The 21,222-nt window shown below is 53.7% G+C and overlaps 1 protein-coding gene across 5 annotated transcripts in view; it reads right to left on the bottom strand.

The window, feature by feature from the left end:
- LOC134347255 (FYN-binding protein 1) overlaps window positions 1–21,222 on the bottom strand; it is a 253,395-nt gene that overhangs the window by 201,084 nt on the left and 31,089 nt on the right. The window contains exon 1 of one of the 5 annotated variants that reach the window (XM_063049619.1): window positions 18,241–18,463. The exons of 3 other annotated variants lie outside the window; for them this stretch is intronic. The gene's annotated coding sequence lies outside the window, so the exon portion shown is untranslated. Of the gene's footprint in view, window positions 1–17,483; window positions 17,954–18,240; window positions 18,464–21,222 lie in introns of those variants that run through there. One more of the 5 variants, XM_063049621.1, reaches the window with a different exon arrangement.

A 21,222-nucleotide genomic window follows, 5' to 3' on the forward strand; every position in this document is an offset into this window, starting at 1 on the left:
AAGGCATTTGATAAGGTACCCCATGCAAGGCTTATTGAGAAAGTAAGGAGGCATGGGAACCAAGGGAATATTGTTTTGTGGATCCTGAACTGGCTTGCCCACAGAAAGCAAAGAGTGGTTGTAGACGGGTCATATTCTGCATGGAGCTCGGTGACCAGTGGTATGCCTCAGGGATGTATTTTGGGACCCCTACTCTTCGTGACTTTTATAAATGACCTGGATGAGGAAGTGGGAGGATGGGTTGTGGATAGTGTGGAGGGCTGTCAGAGGTTACAGCGGGACATCGATAGGATGCAAAACTGGGCTGAGAAGTGGCAGATAGAGTTGAACCCAGATAAGTGTGAGGGGGTTCACTTTGGTTGGCCAAATATGATGGCAGAATATAGTATTAATGGTAAGACTCTTGGCAGTGTGGAGGATCAGAGGGATCTTGGGATCCGAGTCCATAGGACACTCAAAGCTACTACGCAGGTTGACTCTATAGTAAAGAAGTCATACTTCATCAATCGTGGGATTGAGTTTAAGAGCCGAGAGGTAATGTTGCAGCTATATCGGACCCTGGTCAGACCCCACTTGGAGTACTGTGCTCAAATCTGGTCGCCTCACTACAGGAAGGACGTGGAAACCATAGGAAGGGTGTAGGGGAGATTTACAAGGATGTTGCCTGGATTGGGGAGCATGCCTTATGAGAATAGGTTGAGTGAACTTGGCCTTTTCTCCTTGGAATGGCGGAGGATGAGAGGTGACCTGATAGAGGTGTATAAGATGATGAGAGGCATTGATTGTGTGGATAGTCAGAGGCTTTTTCCCAGGACTGAAATGTCACAGGTTTAAGGTGCTTGGAAGTAGGTACAGAGGAGATGTCAGGGGCAAGTTTTTTTTACGCAAAGAGTGGCGAGTGTGTGGAATGGGCTGCTGGCGACAGTGGTGGAGGCGGATACGATAGGGCCTTTTAAGTGACTCCTGGACAGGTACATGGAGCTCAGTAAAATAGAGGGCTACGGGTAACCATAGGTAATTTCTAAGGTAAAGACATGCTCAGCACAGCTTTGAGGGCCAAAGGGCCTGTATTGTGCTGTAGGTTTTCTAGCATATGGCACGTGCTGGAGGTCCTGTCCTTTAACTTAGCACCCCACTCCCTGAACCCCCGATGCAGAACCTCGTCACTCATCCTACCCATGTCATTGGTACCTACATGGACCATGACCTCTGGCTCCAATTAAGAATACTGAGTACTCGATTCGAGATGTCCTGGACCCTGGTGCCTAGGAGGCAACATACTATCCGGGAAATACGTTCACACCTATTCATTTCCATAGATGCTGCCTGACCTGCTGAGAATCGCCAGCATTTTGTGTGTGTTGCTCTGGATTGCCAGCATCTGCAGAATCTCTTGCGTTTATGATTTGGTTCTCCACCTCTCCCTCACCTTCATATTTACACAGTGACCACAGCTCAAAGTTCTCCCACAAGAGAGATCATCTTCCCCTCACCCACCCTGTTAAGAGTCTTCAGTTCAGTACCCCTTACTCTAAGTTCCAGCTGATGAACTCAAAACTGTTCATCCTTTCCTCATTAACCTCCTCTGAACGGCTCCCAACATACCATCTTCAGTGGCTGGCACAAACTCCTTGGGCCGAGGGGCCTGTTTCTGTGCGGTATTGCTACTGGAGGTTGTGTTGCAGCTTTGTAAAACTCTCGTTAGGCTGATCTGGAGAACTGCATACAGCTGTAGACACCGCCATTGTAGGAAGGACGTCAAGACTTTGGAGAGGGTGAAGAAGAGGTTTACCAGGATACTGCCCGGATTAGGGAGCATGTGCAATAACCAGAGGTTGGTCAAACTTGGGTTGTTTTTCCTGGAGTGGTGAAGGCAAAAGGGAGATCTGTCAGAGGTCTATAAGATTATGATTTTTACACAGAGGGCGGTGCATGCCTGGAATGTTCTGCCTGGGGAAATAGATGAGGGACTTTAAATAGGCACATGAATATGAGATAAATAGAAGGATATTGGCATTGTGTAGGCAGAGGGGATTAGTTTAATTGGTCATTTGATTACTAATTGATCTGGTTCAGCACAACATTGTGGGCCGAAGGGCCCGTTTCTGTGCTGTACTGGTCTATGTTCTATGACGCTAAACCTCTAGCCTCTGACCTGTGCGCCCTAGTTATTGGATCCCCAACCCTGGAAAGCCTTTGAACATTTTCAAAGCTGAGATGGATCGATTCCCAATAAGCTGGAGATGGAAGGTTTACAGCGAGGCCAGCTTTACTTGTCACATGTACATAGAAGCACAGTGAAATGTGTCATTGGTGTCAGATTGCGCGGGAGACAGCCGGCAAAATGTCGCTACGCTTCTGGCACCAACATCGCATGCCCACAACGACGAATTCATACGTCTTTGGAATGTAGGAGGAAGCTGGCGTACCCAGAGAAAGTCACAAGACATAGGAGAACAATCAGGCCGTCCGGCCCATTGAGTCTGTTCCACCATTCCTTCATGGCTGATTTGTCATCCTGTCTTCTCTCAAAACCTTTGACACCCTGACTAAACAGGAATCTATCAACCTCCACTTCAAATGTAATCAATGACTTGGCCTCCACAGCCGTCTATGGCAATGAATTCTACAGATTGTCCCGTATCGGACCGCAAACCACTCCAGTGTGTGGTGACAACTGCCCAGCGGATTCTCGGCACCCAATTGCCCACCATTGAGAACATCTACCATAAACGCTGCCTGGGCAGGGCGAAAAGCATTATCAGGGATGCATCTCACCCTAACCATGGACTTTTTACTCTCCTCCCATCCGGTAGGCTCTACAGGAGCCTCCGCTCCCACACCAGCAGGCACAGGAAGAGCTTCTTCCCTGAGGCTGTGACCCTGCTGAACCTCACATCACAGCGCTAAGCAGTATTGCACCCATATTGTACTGTCTCAGTACCTTTATATTTGTGTGCTGTAGCACTTTTTTTATTCGCAGTTATTTTGTAAATAACACTATTCTTTGCATTTCTGGTCAGATGCTAAATGCATTTCATTGGCTTTGTATCTGTACTCGGCACAATGACAATAAAGTTGAATCTAATCTAATCTAATCTCGGGCTAACGAAACTCCTCCTCACCTCTGTTCGAAATGGACATCCCTCTATTCTGAGGCTGTGCCTGCTGGTCCCAGACTCAACTACCCAGGTGGTCACAGGAAGAATGTGCTAACTCCAGGTGATCACTGTAGAGCGATGTGCTTACCACTACAGTACGGTGCCACGCCGGTTACCGGAGGCAGCAGGATTGTGGAGTGGAGTGTGGAGTTAGATCAGCCTTGATGTTACTAGATGACGGAACTGGTCCCAAGGGACTGAGAGGTATTTCATGCACTGGCTTGGAATAGATTGGGAAACTGCTGGAGGGGGAAAAGGTAGAATTGAGTGTAAATGCACTGTGAGGGTGCCAGGCACTCGCTCTAGGCTGGGGGTGGGTTGGGGGGGAGGCATTTCAAGATGTGACGGTATGCAAAGGGCTCCGCTTCTGCTGAGTGAAGGTGGATGAGAAGTGAACGCTGGTGGTGTACAGGATGAGAGGCATTGACGGATTGGACAGCTAACACCTTTCTCCCCAGGGAAACAGTGCCCAATACCAGAAGACATCCATTTAAGGTGCAGTGGAAGAAAGTTTAAGATTAAGATTAGTTTATTATTTATTTATTTAATTTGGAATGGACGGCTGGGTGGAGATACGTCTCTCCCAAAGGAGGTGTCAGGCACGCCTTCCCTCCGCTAGCCTGTAGGTCGCTCTTGGGTGAGGTGTAGCGCCTGCTTAGCCCCCCCGATCAGGGTCATGTGCAGCCACGGGAGCTGGTGGTGGATGGCCAAATGAGAAACAGGGGTGTATATCACAAGACCTGGTTATGTGACCACTGACGACAGGCAGATAATCTCTGAAATTTTGATGATGGCTGGGGTCGCTCATCTTGTGAAGACACTGTCCTGCCGAAGGCAATGGCAAACTACTTTTGCAGAAAAATCTGCCAAGAACAACCATGGTCATGGAAAGAGCACGGTCGCCCACGTTATACAACATGGCAAATAATGAATGAATAAACATTGTGGTTTGGTTTTTTTGCAGGGAACCGGCCCTTCTGGTCCAACAAGCCACACCACCCAGCAGCCCACCTATTGAACCCCAGCCTAATCGCAGGAGAATTTACAATGACCAATTAACCTACTAACCAATCTGTCTATAGAGGACACACATCAAAGTTGCTGGTGAACGCAGCAGGCCAGGCAGCATCTATAGGAAGAGGCGCAGTCGACGCTTCAGGCCGAGACCCTTCGTCAGGACTAACTGAAGGAAGAGTGAGTAAGGGATTTGAAAGCTGGAGGGGGAGGGGGAGATGCAAAATGATAGGAGAAGACAGGAGGGGGAGGGATGGAGCCGAGAGCTGGACAGGTGATAGGCAAAAGGGGATACGAGAGGATCATGGGACAGGAGGTCCGGGAAGAAAGACGGGGGGGGGGTGACCCAGAGGATGGGCAAGAGGTATATTCAGAGGGACAGAGGGAGAAAAAGGAGAGTGAGAGAAAGAATGTGTGCATAAAAAAGAGTAACAGATGGGGTACGAGGGGGAGGTGGGGCCTAGCGGAAGTTAGAGAAGTCGATGTTCATGCCATCAGGTTGGAGGCTACCCATACGGAATATAAGGTGTTGTTCCTCCAACCTGAGTGTGGCTTCATCTTTACAGTAGAGGAGGCCGTGGATAGACATGTTAGAATGGGAGTGGGATGTGGAATTAAAATGTGTGGCCACTGGGAGATCCTGCTTTCTCTGGCGGACAGAGCGTAGATGTTCAGCAAAGCGGTCTCCCAGTCTGCGTCGGGTCTCACCAATATATAAAAGGCCACATCGGGAGCACCGGACGCAGTATATCACCCCAGTCGACTCACAGGTGAAGTGATGCCTCACCTGGAAGGACTGTTTGGGGCCCTGGATGGTGGTAAGGGAGGAAGTGTAAGGGCATGTGTAGCACTTGTTCCGCTTACATGGATAAGTGCCAGGAGGGAGATCAGTGGGGAGGGATGGGGGGGACGAATGGACAAAGGAGTTGTGTAGGGAGCGATCCCTGCGGAATGCAGAGAGAGGGGGGGAGGGAAAGATATGCTTAGTGGTGGGATCCCGTTGGAGGTGGCGGAAGTTACGGAGAATAATATGTTGGACCCGGAGGCTGGTGGGGTGGTAGGCGAGGACCAGGGGAACCCTATTCCTAGTGGGGTGGTGGGAGGATGGAGTGAGAGCAGATGTACGTGAAATGGGGGAGATGCGTTTAAGAGCAGAGTTGATAGTGGAGGAAGGGAAGCCCCTTTCTTTAAAAAATGAAGACATCTCCCTCGTCCTAGAATGAAAAGCCTCATCCTGAGAGCAGATGCGGCGGAGACGGAGGAATTGCGAGAAGGGGATGGCGTTTTTGCAAGAGACAGGGTGAGAAGAGGAATAGTCCAGATAGCTGTGAGAGTCAGTAGGCTTATAGTAGACATCAGTGGATAAGCTGTCTCCAGAGACAGAGACAGAAAGATCTAGAAAGGGGAGGGAGGTGTCGGAAATGGACCAGGTAAACTTGAGGGCATTTTTTAAAGAAAGGGGCTTCCCTTCCTCCACTATCAACTCTGCTCTTAAACGCATCTCCCCCATTTCACGTACATCTGCTCTCACTCCATCCTCCCACCACGCCACTAGGAATAGGGTTCCCCTGGTCCTCACCTACCACCCCACCAGCCTCCGGGTCCAACATATTATTCTCCGTAACTTCCGCCACCTCCAACGGGATCCCACCACTAAGCATATCTTTCCCTCCCCCCCTCTCTCTGCATTCCGCAGGGATCGCTCCCTACACAACTCCCTTGTCCATTCGTCCCCCCCATCCCTCCCCACTGATCTCCCTCCTGGCACTTATCCGTGTAAGCGGAACAAGTGCTACACATGCCCTTACACTTCCTCCCTTACCACCATTCAGGGCCCCAAACAGTCCTTCCAGGTGAGGCATCACTTCACCTGTGAGTCGACTGGGGTGATATACTGCGTCCGGTGCTCCCGATGTGGCCTTTTATATATTGGTGAGACCCGACGCAGTCTGGGAGACCGCTTTGCTGAACATCTACGCTCTGTCCGCCAGAGAAAGCAGGATCTCCCAGTGGCCACACATTTTAATTCCACATCCCACTCCCATTCTAACATGTCTATCCACGGCCTCCTCTACTGTAAAGATGAAGCCACACTCAGGTTGGAGGAACAACACCTTATATTCCGTATGGGTAGCCTCCAACCTGATGGCATGAACATTGACTTCTCTAACTTCCGCTAGGCCCCACCTCCCCCTCGTACCCCATCTGTTACTCTTTTTTATGCACACATTCTTTCTCTCACTCTCCTTTTTCTCCCTCTGTCCCTCTGAATATACCTGTTGCCCATCCTCTGGGTCACCCCCCCCCCCGTCTTTCTTCCCGGACCTCCTGTCCCATGATCCTCTCGTATCCCCTTTTGCCAATCACCTGTCCAGCTCTCGGCTCTATCCCTCCCCCTCCTGTCTTCTCCTATCATTTTGGATCTCCCCCTCCCCCTCCAACTTTCAAATCCCTTACTCACTCTTCCTTCAGTTAGTCCTGACGAAGGTTCTTGGCCTGAAACGTCGACTGCACCTCTTCCTATAGATGCTGCCTGGCCTGCTGCGTTCACCAGCAACTTTGATGTGTGTTGCTTGAATTTCCAGCATCTGCAGAATTCCTGTTGTTTGTGTCTATAGAGGACACCCGCCAGATCACCAGGAGATCACCGGGAGAATGTATAAACTCCTTACAGGTGGTGTTAGAATTGAATTGCACTGACACACTGAACTGAAATAGCATCACGCTAACCGCGATGGTACCATGGCGCCCATTTGTTACTTGTACACCAAAACATAACGGAACACACCGTTTTACACTAACGCAGCCCGAGGATGTGCCGGGGGCAGCCCGCAGGCGTCGTCACGCTGCTGGTGCAACACAGCACGCCCACAACTCACTGACCCTAACCCATACGTCCGTGTAATGTGGGAGGAAACCAGAGCACCCGGAGAAAACCCACACGCTCACAGAGAGAATGCATAAACTTTGGACATTCTTCATGTGAGACAGTGCCAGAACCAAACTTTGATCGTCTGCACTGCAAAGCGTTACGTCAGCCTCTCCGCTATCGTGCAGCCTGAAGGAAGACGTCAGAGGGAGGATTTTTTGTTTAAGCAGAGAGTGATGGGTGTCTGGAATGGACTGGAGGTCGAGGCAGATACATCAGGGACATTTAAGAGACACTTAGATAGGCACGTGGATAAAAGGAAAATGAAGGGTTACGTAGAAGGGAAGGGTTAGATTGATCTTAGAACAGGTTAAAAGGTTAGCACAATTTTCTGGGCTGAAGGGCCTGTACTGTGCTAAACTGTTCTATGTTCTACCTGTCACCCAATTTACCTCGGGATCAATAAAGTATGTCTATCGATCCATCTATCTATCACTTTGGGACTCCGTCTCTGCAACACCACTACTGGTTACCACAATGACGGTACCTGACCAGAGAGCAGATTGTCAGCAGATCGGACGCGCAGGGACACAGACAGCGGCTGAACAGGGAAGTGAGCCGGGAACACCTTCTCTCACCCATGTGCAGTCCGTGCCGATAGCCCACACGTTCCGTCCTCACCTACCCCAGCCGCTGAGCTGAGGCAGTGTGACGGACATCTTTCCGGGGACGGAGCAGAGCAGCGGGAGTCGGGGAGGCCAGCAAGGATGCAGCAGGGGATTGGGCAGACACTGACCCAAGGACCTCTGCAGGGACAGGCTCCGATCTCACACAGTCTAGGGGTGGAGGGAGGGTCAGAACGGAAAATGGTCTACAAGAAAGGGTTAAAGTATGAGGAGCGTTAGAGGCCTCTGGGTCTGCACTCACCGATTGGTGCGCAAAACCGCTTTGAAACCTATTGACTACTGAAAGGCCTGGACGGGTCAGGGGAGGGGTGGAGAGGTTGTTTCCTCTCCTGGGCGAGTCTAGGTTTCAGAGGGGACAGATTTAGAATACAGGAACATCCATTTGTAACAGAGATGAGGAGGAAGCTGTTTACCCACAGGGTGGTGAATCTATGGAGTGCACTGCAATGGATTGCTGTGAAGGCCAAGTCACTGGGTATATTTAAAGCAGAGCTTGTTCAGTTCTTGATCAGTCAGGGTGTGAAAGGTTACGGGGAGAAGGGCGTAGAGAGGGAAAATCAATCAGCCACGATGAAACGGCAGAGAAGCTCAATGGGCTGAATGGCCTAATTCTGCCTCCAAATCTTCCTGTTCTATAAAACCAGTGTGGAGTGGATGAAGGGATATCCATGTACTTGCAGAAATAGATATATCATGGACCACACCATCACCAGTACCATCTCCACCCACAACTCCAATCCACTCCATCCGTAAAACTCTGCATTCCACTCACCCGACGGTAGCATCGCCCAAAACAATCCCCAAACCACTCCACCCAAAACATCCCCACTCATCCACACCTCACACTCTCCCCAGTGTCTCTCTATCCCCTCTACACTCCCCACACCCCTCACTCTCCCCAGTCTCTCTCTATCCCCTCTACACTCCCCACACCCCTCACTCTCCCCAGTCTCTCTCTATCCACTCTACACCCCCCACACCCCTCACTCTCCCGTCTCTCTCTGTCCCTACACTCCCCACACCCCTCACTCTCCCCAGTCCCTCTCTATCCCTACACTCCCCACACCTCACACTCTCCCCAGTGTCTCTCTATCCCCTCTACACTCCCCACACCCCTTACTCTCCCCAGTCTCTCTCTATCCCTACACTCCCCACACCCCTCTCTCTCCCCAGTCTCTCTCTATCCACTCTACACCCCCCACACCCCTCACTCTCCCCAGTCTCTCTCTATCCACTCTACACCGCCACACCCCTCACTCTCCCCAGTCTCTCTCTATCCCTACACTCCCCACACCCCTCACTCTCCCCAGTCTCTCTCTATCCCCTCTACACTCCCCACACCCCTCACTCTCCCCAGTCTCTCTCTATCCCTACACTCCCCACACCCCTCACTCTCCCCAGTCTCTCTCTATCCCCTCTACACTCCCCACACCCCTCACTCTCCCCAGTCTCTCTCTATCCCTCTACACCCCCACACCCCTCACTCTCCCCAGTCTCTCTCTCTATCCCCTCTACACTCCCCACACCCCTCACTCTCCCCAGTCTCTCTCTATCCACTCTACACCCCCCACACCCCTCACTCTCCCCAGTCTCTCTCTATCCCTACACTCCCAACACCCCTCACTCTCCCCAGTCTCTCTCTATCCCTACACTCCCCACACCCCTCACTCTCCCCAGTCTCTCTCTATCCCTACACTCCCCACACCCCTCACTCTCCCCAGTCTCTCTCTATCCCTACACTCCCCACACCCCTCACTCTCCCCAGTCTCTCTCTATTCCCACTACACTCCCCACACCCCTCACTCTCCCCAGTCTCTCTCTATTCCCACTACACTCCCCACACCCCTCACTCTCCCCAGTCTCTCTCTATCCCTACACTCCCCACACCCCTCACTCTCCCCAGTCTCTCTCTATTCCCACTACACTCCCCACACCCCTCACTCTCCCCAGTCTCTCTCTGTCCCTACACTCCCCACACCCCTCACTCTCCCCATCTCTCTCACTCCCCAGTCTCTCTCTATCCCTACACCCCCACACCCCTCTCTCCCCAGTCTCTCTCTATCCCCTACACTCCCCACACCCCTCACTCTCCCCAGTCTCTCTCTATCCCTACACTCCCCACACCCCTCACTCTCCCCAGTCTCTCTATCCCTACACTCCCCACACCCCTACTCTCCCCAGTCTCCCCCCTACACCCCCACACCCCTCACTCTCCCCAGTCTCTCTCTACCCTACACTCCCCACACCCCTCCCCCCAGTCTCTCTCTATCCCTACACTCCCCACACCCCTCACTCTCCCCAGTCTCTCTCTATCCCTACACTCCCACACCCCTCACCTCCCATCTCTCTCTACCCCCACACCCTCCTCCCCATCCTCTCTAGTCTCTCTCTACCCCACACCTCTCCCACTCTCTATCCCTCTACACCCCCACACCCCTCACTCTCCCCAGTCTCTCTCTATCCCCCACACCCCTCCCCCCAGTACACTCCCCACACCCCTCACTCTCCCCAGTCTCTCTCTATCCCTACACTCCCACACCCCTCTCTCCCCAGTCTCTCTCTATCCCTACACTCCCCACACCCCTCACTCTCCCCACACTCCCACCCCTCTCTCCCAGTCTCTCTCTATCCCTACACTCCCCACACCCCTCACTCTCCCCAGTCTCTCTCTATCCCTACACTCCCCACACCCCTCACTCTCCCCAGTCTCTCTCTATCCCTACACTCCCCACACCCCTCACTCTCCCCAGTCTCTCTCTATCCCTACACTCCCCACACCCCTCACTCTCCCCAGTCTCTCTCTATCCCTCTACACTCCCCACACCCCTCACTCTCCCCAGTCTCTCTCTATCCCTACACTCCCCACACCCCTCACTCTCCCCAGTCTCTCTCTATCCCCACTACACTCCCCACACCCCTCACTCTCCCCAGTCTCTCTCTATCCCTACACTCCCCACACCCCTCACTCTCCCCAGTCTCTCTCTATCCCTACACTCCCCACACCCCTCACTCTCCCCAGTCTCTCTCTACTATCCCTACACTCCCCACACCCCTCACTCTCCCCAGTCTCTCTCTATCCCTACACTCCCCACACCCCTCACTCTCCCCAGTCTCTCTCTATCCCTACACTCCCCACACCCCTCACTCTCCTCCCCCAGTCTCTCTCTATCCCCACTCTCACACTCCCCACACCCCTCACTCTCCCCAGTCTCTCTCTATCCCTACACTCCCCACACCCCTCACTCTCCCCAGTCTCTCTCAGTCTCTCTCTTCCCTCCCCACACCTCTCACTCTCCCCACACCCCCACACCCCTCACTCTCTCTATCCCCACTCCCCACACCTCTCACTCTCCCCAGTCTCTCTCTTCCCTACACTCCCCACACCCCTCACTCTCCCCAGTCTCTCTCTATCCCTACACTCCCCACACCCCTCACTCTCCCCAGTCTCTCTCTATCCCTACACTCCCCACACCCCTCACTCTCCCCAGTCTCTCTCTATCCCCTCTACACTCCCCACACCCCTCACTCTCCCCAGTCTCTCTCTCTATCCCTACACTCCCCACACCCCTCACTCTCCCCAGTCTCTCTCTATCCCCTCTACACTCCCCACACCCCTCACTCTCCCCAGTCTCTCTCTATCCCTACACTCCCCACACCCCTCACTCTCCCCAGTCTCTCTCTATCCCTACACTCCCCACACCCCTCACTCTCCCCAGTCTCTCTCTATCCCTACACTCCCCACACCCCTCACTCTCCCCAGTCTCTCTCTATCCCCACACCCTCACTACACACTCCCCACACCCCTCACTCTCCCCAGTCTCTCTCTATCCCTACACTCCCCACACCCCTCACTCTCCCCAGTCTCTCTCTATCCCCTACACTCCCCACACCCTCCTCTCCCCAGTCTCTCTCTACACTCCCTCACTACACCCCACACACCCCTCACTCTCCCCAGTCTCTCTCTATCCCTCTACACTCCCCACACCCCTCACTCTCCCCAGTCTCTCTCTATCCCTACACTCCCCACACCCCTCACTCTCCCCAGTCTCTCTCTATCCCTACACTCCCCACACCCCTCACTCTCCCCAGTCTCTCTCTATCCCTACACTCCCCACACCCCTCACTCTCCCCAGTCTCTCTCTATCCCCTCTACACTCCCCACACCCCTCACTCTCCCCAGTCTCTCTCTATCCCACACTCTCACTCCCCCAGTCTCCCTTCCCTACACTCCCCACACCCCTCACTCTCCCCAGTCTCTCTCTATCCCTACACTCCCCACACCCCTCACTCTCCCCAGTCTCTCTCTATCCCTACACTCCCCACACCCCTCACTCTCCCCAGTCTCTCTCTATCCCTACACTCCCCACACCCCTCACTCTCCCCAGTCTCTCTCTATCCCCTCTACACTCCCCACACCCCCACTCTCCCCAGTCTCTCTCTATCCCTACACTCCCCACACCCCTCACTCTCCCCAGTCTCTCTCTATCCCCTACACTCCCCACACTCCCCCCCACACCCTCTCACTCTCAGTCTCTCTCTATCCCCACACCCCTCTCTCCCCAGTCTCTCTCTATCCCTCTCCCACACCCTCACTCTCCCCAGTCTCTCTCTTCCCTACACTCCCCACACCCCTCACTCTCCCCAGTCTCTCTCTATCCCTACACTCCCCACACCCCTCACTCTCCCCAGTCTCTCTCTATCCCTACACTCCCCACACCCCTCACTCTCCCCAGTCTCTCTCTATCCCCCTACACTCCCCACACCCCTCACTCTCCCCAGTCTCTCTCTATCCCCTCTACACTCCCCACACCCCTCACTCTCCCCAGTCTCTCTCTATCCCTACACTCCCCACACCCCTCACTCTCCCCAGTCTCTCTCTATCCCTACACTCCCCACACCCCTCACTCTCCCCAGTCTCTCTCTCACTCCCCACACCCCTCACTCTCCCCAGTCTCTCTCTATCCCTACACTCCCCACACCCCTCACTCTCCCCAGTCTCTCTCTATCCCTATCCCCTCTACACTCCCCACACCCCTCTCCCCAGTCTCTCTCTATCCCCTCTACACTCCCCACACCCCTCACTCTCCCCAGTCTCTCTCTATCCCTACACTCCCCACACCCCTCACTCTCCCCAGTCTCTCTCTATCCCTACACTCCCCACACCCCTCACTCTCCCCAGTCTCTCTCTGTCCCTACACTCCCCACACCCCTCACTCTCCCCAGTCTCTCTCTATCCCTCTACACTCCCCACACCTCTCACTCTCCCCAGTCTCTCTCTCCTACACTCCCCACACCCCTCTCTCCCCAGTCTCTCTCTATCCCCTCTACACTCCCCACACCTCTCACTCTCCCCAGTCTCTCTCTATCCTCCCCAGTCTCTCTCTATCCCCTCTACACTCCCCACACCCCTCACTCTCCCCAGTCTCTCTCTATCCCTACACTCCCCACACCCCTCACTCTCCCCAGTCTCTCTCTATCCCTACACTCCCCACACCCCTCACTCTCCCCAGTCTCTCTGTCCCTACACTCCCCACACCCCTCACTCTCCCCAGTCTCTCTCTATCCCTCTACACTCCCCACACCCCTCACTCTCCCCAGTCTCTCTCTCTATCCCTACACTCCCCACACCCCTCACTCTCCCCAGTCTCTCTCTATCCCTACACTCCCCACACCCCTCACTCTCCCCAGTCTCTCTCTATCCCTACACTCCCCACACCCCTCACTCTCCCCAGTCTCTCTCTATTCCCACTACACTCCCCACACCCCTCACTCCCGCCAGTCTCTCTCTATCCCTACACTCCCCACACCCCTCACTCTCCCCAGTCTCTCTCTATCCCTACACTCCCCACACCCCTCACTCTCCCCAGTCTCTCTCTATTCCCACTACACTCCCCACACCCCTCACTCTCCCCAGTCTTTCTCTGTCCCTACACTCCCCACACCCCTCACTCTCCCCAGTCTCTCTCTGTCCCTACACTCCCCACACCCCTCACTCTCCCCAGTCTCTCTCTATCCCTACACTCCCCACACCCCTCACTCTCCCCAGTCTCTCTCTGTCCCTACACTCCCCACACCCCTCACTCTCCCCAGTCTCTCTCTATCCCTACACTCCCCACACCCCTCACTCTCCCCAGTCTCTCTCTATCCCCTCTACACTCCCCACACCTGTCACTCTCCCCAGTCCCTCTCTATCCCTACACTCCCCACACCCCTCACTCTCCCCAGTCTCTCTCTGTCCCTACACTCCCCACACCCCTCACTCTCCCCAGTCTCTCTCTATCCCTACACTCCCCACACCCCTCACTCTCCCCAGTCTCTCTCTATCCCTACACTCCCCACACCCCTCACTCTCCCCAGTCTCTCTCTATCCCTACACTGCCCACACCCCTCACACTCCCCAGTCTCTCTCTGTCCCTACACTCCCCACACCCCTCACTCTCGCCAGTCTCTCTCTATCCCCTCTACACTCCCCACACCCCTCACTCTCCCCAGTCTCTCTCTATCCCCCACACCCCTCTCCCCAGTCTCTCTCTATCCCCTCTACACTCCCCACACCCCTCACTCTCCCCAGTCTCTCTCTATCCCCTCTACACTCCCCACACCCCTCACTCTCCCCAGTCTCTCTCTCTATCCCTACACTCCCCACACCCCTCACTCTCCCCAGTCTCTCTCTATCCCTACACTGCCCACACCCCTCACTCTCCCCAGTCTCTCTCTATCCCTACACTCCCCACACCCGTCACTGTCCCCAGTCCCTCTCTATCCACTCTACACTCCCCACACCCCTCTCTCCCCAGTCTCTCTCTATCCCCTCTACACTCCCCACACCCCTCACTCTCCCCAGTCTCTCTCTACCCCTACACTCCCCACACCCCTCACTCTCCCCAGTCTCTCTCTATCCCTACACTCCCCACACCCCTCACTCTCCCCAGTCTCTCTCTGTCCCTACACTCCCCACACCCCTCACTCTCCCCAGTCTCTCTCTATCCCCTCTACACTCCCCACACCTCTCACTCTCCCCAGTCTCTCTCTACCCCACACCCCTCTCTCCCCAGTCTCTCTCTATCCCCTCTACACTCCCCACACCTCTCACTCTCCCCAGTCTCTCTCTACCCCCACACCCCTCTCTCCCCAGTCTCTCTCTATCCCCTCTACACTCCCCACACCCCTCACTCTCCCCAGTCTCTCTCTATCCCTACACTCCCCACACCCCTCACTCTCCCCAGTCTCTCTCTATCCCTACACTCCCCACACCCCTCTCTCCCCGGTCTCTCTCTATCCCCTCTACACTCCCCACACCCGTCACTCTCCCCAGTCCCTCTCTATCCCTACACTCCCCACACCCCTCACTCTCCCCAGTCTCTCTCTGTCCCTACACTCCCCACACCCCTCACTCTCCCCAGTCTCTCTCTATCCCTACACTCCCCACACCCCTCACTCTCCCCAGTCTCTCTCTATCCCTACACTGCCCACACCCCTCACACTCCCCAGTCTCTCTCTGTCCCTACACTCCCCACACCCCTCACTCTCGCCAGTCTCTCTCTATCCCCTCTACACTCCCCACACCCCTCACTCTCCCCAGTCTCTCTCTATCCCCCACACCCCTCTCTCCCCAGTCTCTCTCTATCCCCTCTACACTCCCCACACCCCTCACTCTCCCCAGTCTCTCTCTATCCCCTCTACACTCCCCACACCCCTCACTCTCCCCAGTCTCTCTCTCTATCCCTACACTCCCCACACCCCTCACTCTCCCCAGTCTCTCTCTATCCCTACACTGCCCACACCCCTCACTCTCCCCAGTCTCTCTCTATCCCTACACTCCCCACACCCGTCACTGTCCCCAGTCCCTCTCTATCCACTCTACACTCCCCACACCCCTCTCTCCCCAGTCTCTCTCTATCCCCTCTACACTCCCCACACCCCTCACTCTCCCCAGTCTCTCTCTATCCCTACACTCCCCACACCCCTCACTCTCCCCAGTCTCTCTCTATCCCTACACTCCCCACACCCCTCACTCTCCCCAGTCTCTCTCTGTCCCTACACTCCCCACACCCCTCACTCTCCCCAGTCTCTCTCTATCCCCTCTACACTCCCCACACCTCTCACTCTCCCCAGTCTCTCTCTACCCCACACCCCTCTCTCCCCAGTCTCTCTCTATCCCCTCTACACTCCCCACACCTCTCACTCTCCCCAGTCTCTCTCTACCCCCACACCCCTCTCTCCCCAGTCTCTCTCTATCCCCTCTACACTCCCCACACCCCTCACTCTCCCCAGTCTCTCTCTATCCCTACACTCCCCACACCCCTCACTCTCCCCAGTCTCTCTCTATCCCTACACTCCCCACACCCCTCACTCTCCCCAGTCTCTCTCTATTCCCACTACACTCCCCACACCCCTCACTCCCGCCAGTCTCTCTCTATCCCTACACTCCCCACACCCCTCACTCTCCCCAGTCTCTCTCTATCCCTACACTCCCCACACCCCTCACTCTCCCCAGTCTCTCTCTATTCCCACTACACTCCCCACACCCCTCACTCTCCCCAGTCTCTCTCTCTATCCCTACACTCCCCACACCCCTCACTCTCCCCAGTCTCTCTCTATCCCTACACTCCCCACACCACTCACTCTCCCCAGTCTCTCTCTATCCCTACACTCCCCACACCCCTCACTCTCCCCAGTCTCTCTCTATTCCCACTACACTCCCCACACCCCTCACTCCCGCCAGTCTCTCTCTATCCCTACACTCCCCACACCCCTCACTCTCCCCAGTCTCTCTCTATCCCTACACTCCCCACACCCCTCACTCTCCCCAGTCTCTCTCTATTCCCACTACACTCCCCACACCCCTCACTCTCCCCAGTCTTTCTCTGTCCCTACACTCCCCACACCCCTCACTCTCCCCAGTCTCTCTCTGTCCCTACACTCCCCACACCCCTCACTCTCCCCAGTCTCTCTCTATCCCTACACTCCCCACACCCCTCACTCTCCCCAGTCTCTCTCTGTCCCTACACTCCCCACACCCCTCACTCTCCCCAGTCTCTCTCTATCCCTACACTCCCCACACCCCTCACTCTCCCCAGTCTCTCTCTATCCCTACACTCCCCACACCCCTCACTCTCCCCAGTCTCTCTCTATTCCCACTACACTCCCCACACCCCTCACTCCCGCCAGTCTCTCTCTATCCCTACACTCCCCACACCCCTCACTCTCCCCAGTCTTTCTCTGTCCCTACACTCCCCACACCCCTCACTCTCCCCAGTCTCTCTCTGTCCCTACACTCCCCACACCCCTCACTCTCCCCAGTCTCTCTCTATCCCTACACTCCCCACACCCCTCACTCTCCCCAGTCTCTCTCTATCCCTACACTCCCCACACCCCTCACTCTCCCCAGTCTCTCTCTATTCCCACTACACTCCCCACACCCCTCACTCCCGCCAGTCTCTCTCTATCCCTACACTCCCCACACCCCTCACTCTCCCCAGTCTTTCTCTGTCCCTACACTCCCCACACCCCTCACTCTCCCCAGTCTCTCTCTGTCCCTACACTCCCCACACCCCTCACTCTCCCCAGTCTCTCTCTATCCCTACACTCCCCACACCCCTCACTCTCCCCAGTCTCTCTCTATCCCTACACTCCCCACTCTCTCCCCAGTCTCTCTGTTCTCCCCCACACTGCTTTCTCCTGCCGCCCTCTCCCCCACGCTCACAGCTGTTCGCCCTCCGCACCCACGGGGAGCCTGTGGTGGGGGTTTACCTGGGGAAGGTGTGGGGGCCGCCGGGGTCAGTCACAAACAGACGGGCCTGCCTGCCGCCATCCGGAGCCGCGGTGCGGGGTTTGCCTGCGAGCCGGCTGCGGGGCTGCAAACTCTGCGTGTGTAGCCCAGGCAATGAGGAAGCAGTCTATGAGGAACTGTCAGAGGGGAAGCAAACACCAATTGCACAGCAAGAGAACGGTAAACTGCAGCCTCAGTTGAAAAGTGTGAACACCAGACGGAAAATGTGCCGACACTTTCTTACAGCGACTTAATTACCGGCAAGACGAACATTTCATAACGAAACTAGACCCAACTTTTCAGACCGTAAGACATCGGAGCAGAATTAGGCCATTCAGCCCATCTAGTCTGCTTCCGCCATTCCATCATGGCTGATTTATTTTACCTCTCAAACCCATTCTCCTGCCTTCTCTCCATAACGTTTGACACCCTGACTAATCAAGAACATATCATCCCCGCTTTAAGTATACTCAATTATTTGGCCTCCACACCATAGCAATGGTTTCACAGATTCACCACCCTCTGGCCGGAGAAATTCCTTCTCGTCTCTGACCTGCAGGGAGCATCCCTGCATTCTGAGGCTGTGCGGTCCTAGACTCCCTGTCCGTGGAAACATCCTCTCCATGTCCACTCTATCTACCAAATGATTTTCAACCACATAAACCCGCCGATTTACGGCTTAATGGGGAGAGTCTATTTAACTAGTTGAACATGGAACGACAAAGGATAGCAACTCACATTTAATCTGCCCCTTTCACCATTCCAGACGACAGCCCTGAAGGTTTCTCAGTGTCGTCTGCTGACTACACTGTCCCGTTTTCTTTTCCTAACGAGTTTTGGAAACTTGTCGCCGCATCTGAAAGCTGTAGGCGTGTGTTGTGTGTTGTCTGACCCGGGCTGTTATTGCACACCCACCTACCCGTCCCCAAGCATCGACTGCGTCCGGTGCGCACCTCCAGCGGGCCAGCACCCTCACCCCCTCACACAGCAGGGACGGGGGAACATCGCCATCTGCAGGTTCACAAGTTCAAACTCCACACCAGGACCACCAGAGCCAACCCTCCTCCCTCAGCAGTAGGGCTGATCAACACCTCCATGATCCCAGCATCTGCAGATTATTTTGTGTTTATGATCAACACCTCCACCCACTGACCCACCATCACTACTTTATCATCTCCTGTCAGTCACCTTATGTCCACTGTCCTGTGCCTAGCGTCACTTCATGGACATACAATCAATCTATGTGTGTGTAAGCTATCTTATGTATCACATAACCGGATGCACAAAAAATTAATGTGTAAAAGACAAACTGTGCAAATATAAAAAAATTAAAAAACAAACAAAAATAATAATAAATAAATAAGCAATAAATATCGAGAACATGCAATGAAGAGTCTTTGAAAGTGTCCATGGGTTGTGGGAACAGATCAGTGAAGCTGGGTGAAGTTATCCCCTCTGGTTCAAGACTCTGATGACTGCAGGGTAATAACTGTTCCTGAACCTGGTGGTGTGGGTCCTGAGGCTCCTGTACCTCCTGCCTGATGGCTGAGAGGTAATAACTGTTCCTGAACCTGGTGCTGTGGATCCTGATGGCAGCAGTGAGACAAGCTCTCCTCTACAATCACTCTGAGCACCGGTGCCCCACAAGGCTGTGTACTCAGCCCCCTGCTGTACTCACTGTACACCCATGATTGTGTAGCCAAGTTTCCATCAAACTCAATATACAAGTTTGCTGATGACACAACAATTGTAGGCCGTATCTCGGGTAATGATGAGTTTGAGTACAGAGAGGAAATTAAGAACCTGGTGGCATGGTGAGAAGACAATAACCTATCCCTCAACGTCAGCAAGGCGAAGGAATTGGTTGTTGACTTCAGAAGGAGTAGTGGACCGCACGACCCAATTTACATCGGTGGTGCACAAGTGGAACAGGTCAAAAGCTTTAAGTTCCTCGGGGTCAATATCACAAATGACCTGACTTGGTCCAACCAAGCAGAGTTCACTGCCAAGAAGGCCCACCAGCGCCTTTACTTCCTGAGTAAAAACTAAAGAAATTTGGCCTGTCCCCTAAAATCCTCACTAACTTTTATAAATGCACCGTAGAAAGCATTTTTCTAGGGTGCATCACAACCTGGTATGGAAGTTGTCCTGTCCAAGACTGAAAGAAGCTGCAGAAGATCGTGAACATGGCGCAGCACATCACACAAACCAATCTTCCGTCTGTGGACTCACTTTACACCGCACGCTGTCGGAGCAGTGCTGCCAGGATAATCAAGGACACGACCCACCCAGCCAACACACTTTTCGTCCATCTGTCCTCCGGGAGAAGGCTCAGGAGCTTGAAGACTCATACGGCCAGATTTGGGAACAGCTTCTTTCCAACTGTGATAAGACTGCTGAACGGATCCTGACCCGGATCTGGGCCGTACCCTCCAAATATCCGGACCGGCCTGTCGGTTTTTTTGCACTACCTTACTTTCCCTTTTCTATTTTCTATTTATGATTTATAATTTACATTTTTACTATTTACTATCAATTTGTACTCCAGGGAGCGTGAATCGCAGAACCAAGTATCAGTGTGATGATTGTATGCTGTAGTATTAATTGTTTGGCGACAATAAAGTAAAGAAGAGAGCATGTCCTGGATGGTGATGGTGTGGGAATGGGTCCTTAGTAATGGATGTAGCCCTTGTAGATAAGCTCAATGGTGAGGAGGGCTTTGCCTATGAGGAACTGGGCTGCTTCCACTACTTTCTGGAGGTTCCCCTCCATTGTGACTGGGACACCTGTGACCAGTCCTTCACCGACACTGGGTCTAAACCTGTTCCACCCCCTCAACAGCACTGCGGGGGCAGCTTCACCCGAAACACTGCAGCCTCAATGCCTCATATTTTCTTCGTCTTCTTCATTCTTCATCTGTTGGTGCATAGTTCGAGCAGTGAGGATGGTTCGAGGGGCTGAGTTACGTAGTTTGTGTGAGATATGGGAATTCTGGGAGACCTCCAGCCTCCCGGGTAAACACATCTGCACCAGGTGCACCGCACCTCAACTCCTGAGAGAACACACGAGGGAACTGGAGCCACAGCTGGATGACCTTCGGCTCTTATGGGAGAATGAGGAAGTGGCAGAGAGGTCGTCACCCCCAGGTTGCAGGAGACAGGTGAAAGGGTGACTGTCAGGAGAGAAAAAGGAAATGGGCTGCCAGTGCAGAGTGTCCATGTGACCATTCCCCTCAAAGATCATTGTATGCTTCAGATACTGAATCAGGTTTATTATCACCGGCATGTGTCACGAAATTTGTTCACTTAGCAGCAGCAGTTCAATGCAATGCATCATATAGAAGAAGAGGAAAAAATAAATCAATCAATTACATTATACCTATACAGACATCCCACCCTGCAAAAACTCATTTCAGGAGGTAGCACCATCTATTTGCGGGAGACTTCCGGGAGAGGTGGGATGTCTGCAATAGAGTAGCTCCTTAGCAGCTGGCCAGCTAGTTTAAATAACGTTAGCTATGCTAATGAACGAATGACACCTGTTAAACTCACCTCAACATGTCTTTTACATTTTAACCCACCATGGGCAATAGAAAAGTCACTGTTGCAAACAGTGCAGTGAGCAACACTGTCATTATGTTGACCACTATTAGGCAGGGGTACACTTTAGTGTAGTCTGGGGTGACGTATGTTTTATATTTTCTTTTTTTGGAATACTCTC

This window comes from Mobula hypostoma, chromosome 5, assembly GCF_963921235.1.
Source record: "Mobula hypostoma chromosome 5, sMobHyp1.1, whole genome shotgun sequence".
Classification (NCBI taxonomy): Eukaryota; Metazoa; Chordata; class Chondrichthyes; order Myliobatiformes; family Myliobatidae; genus Mobula; species Mobula hypostoma.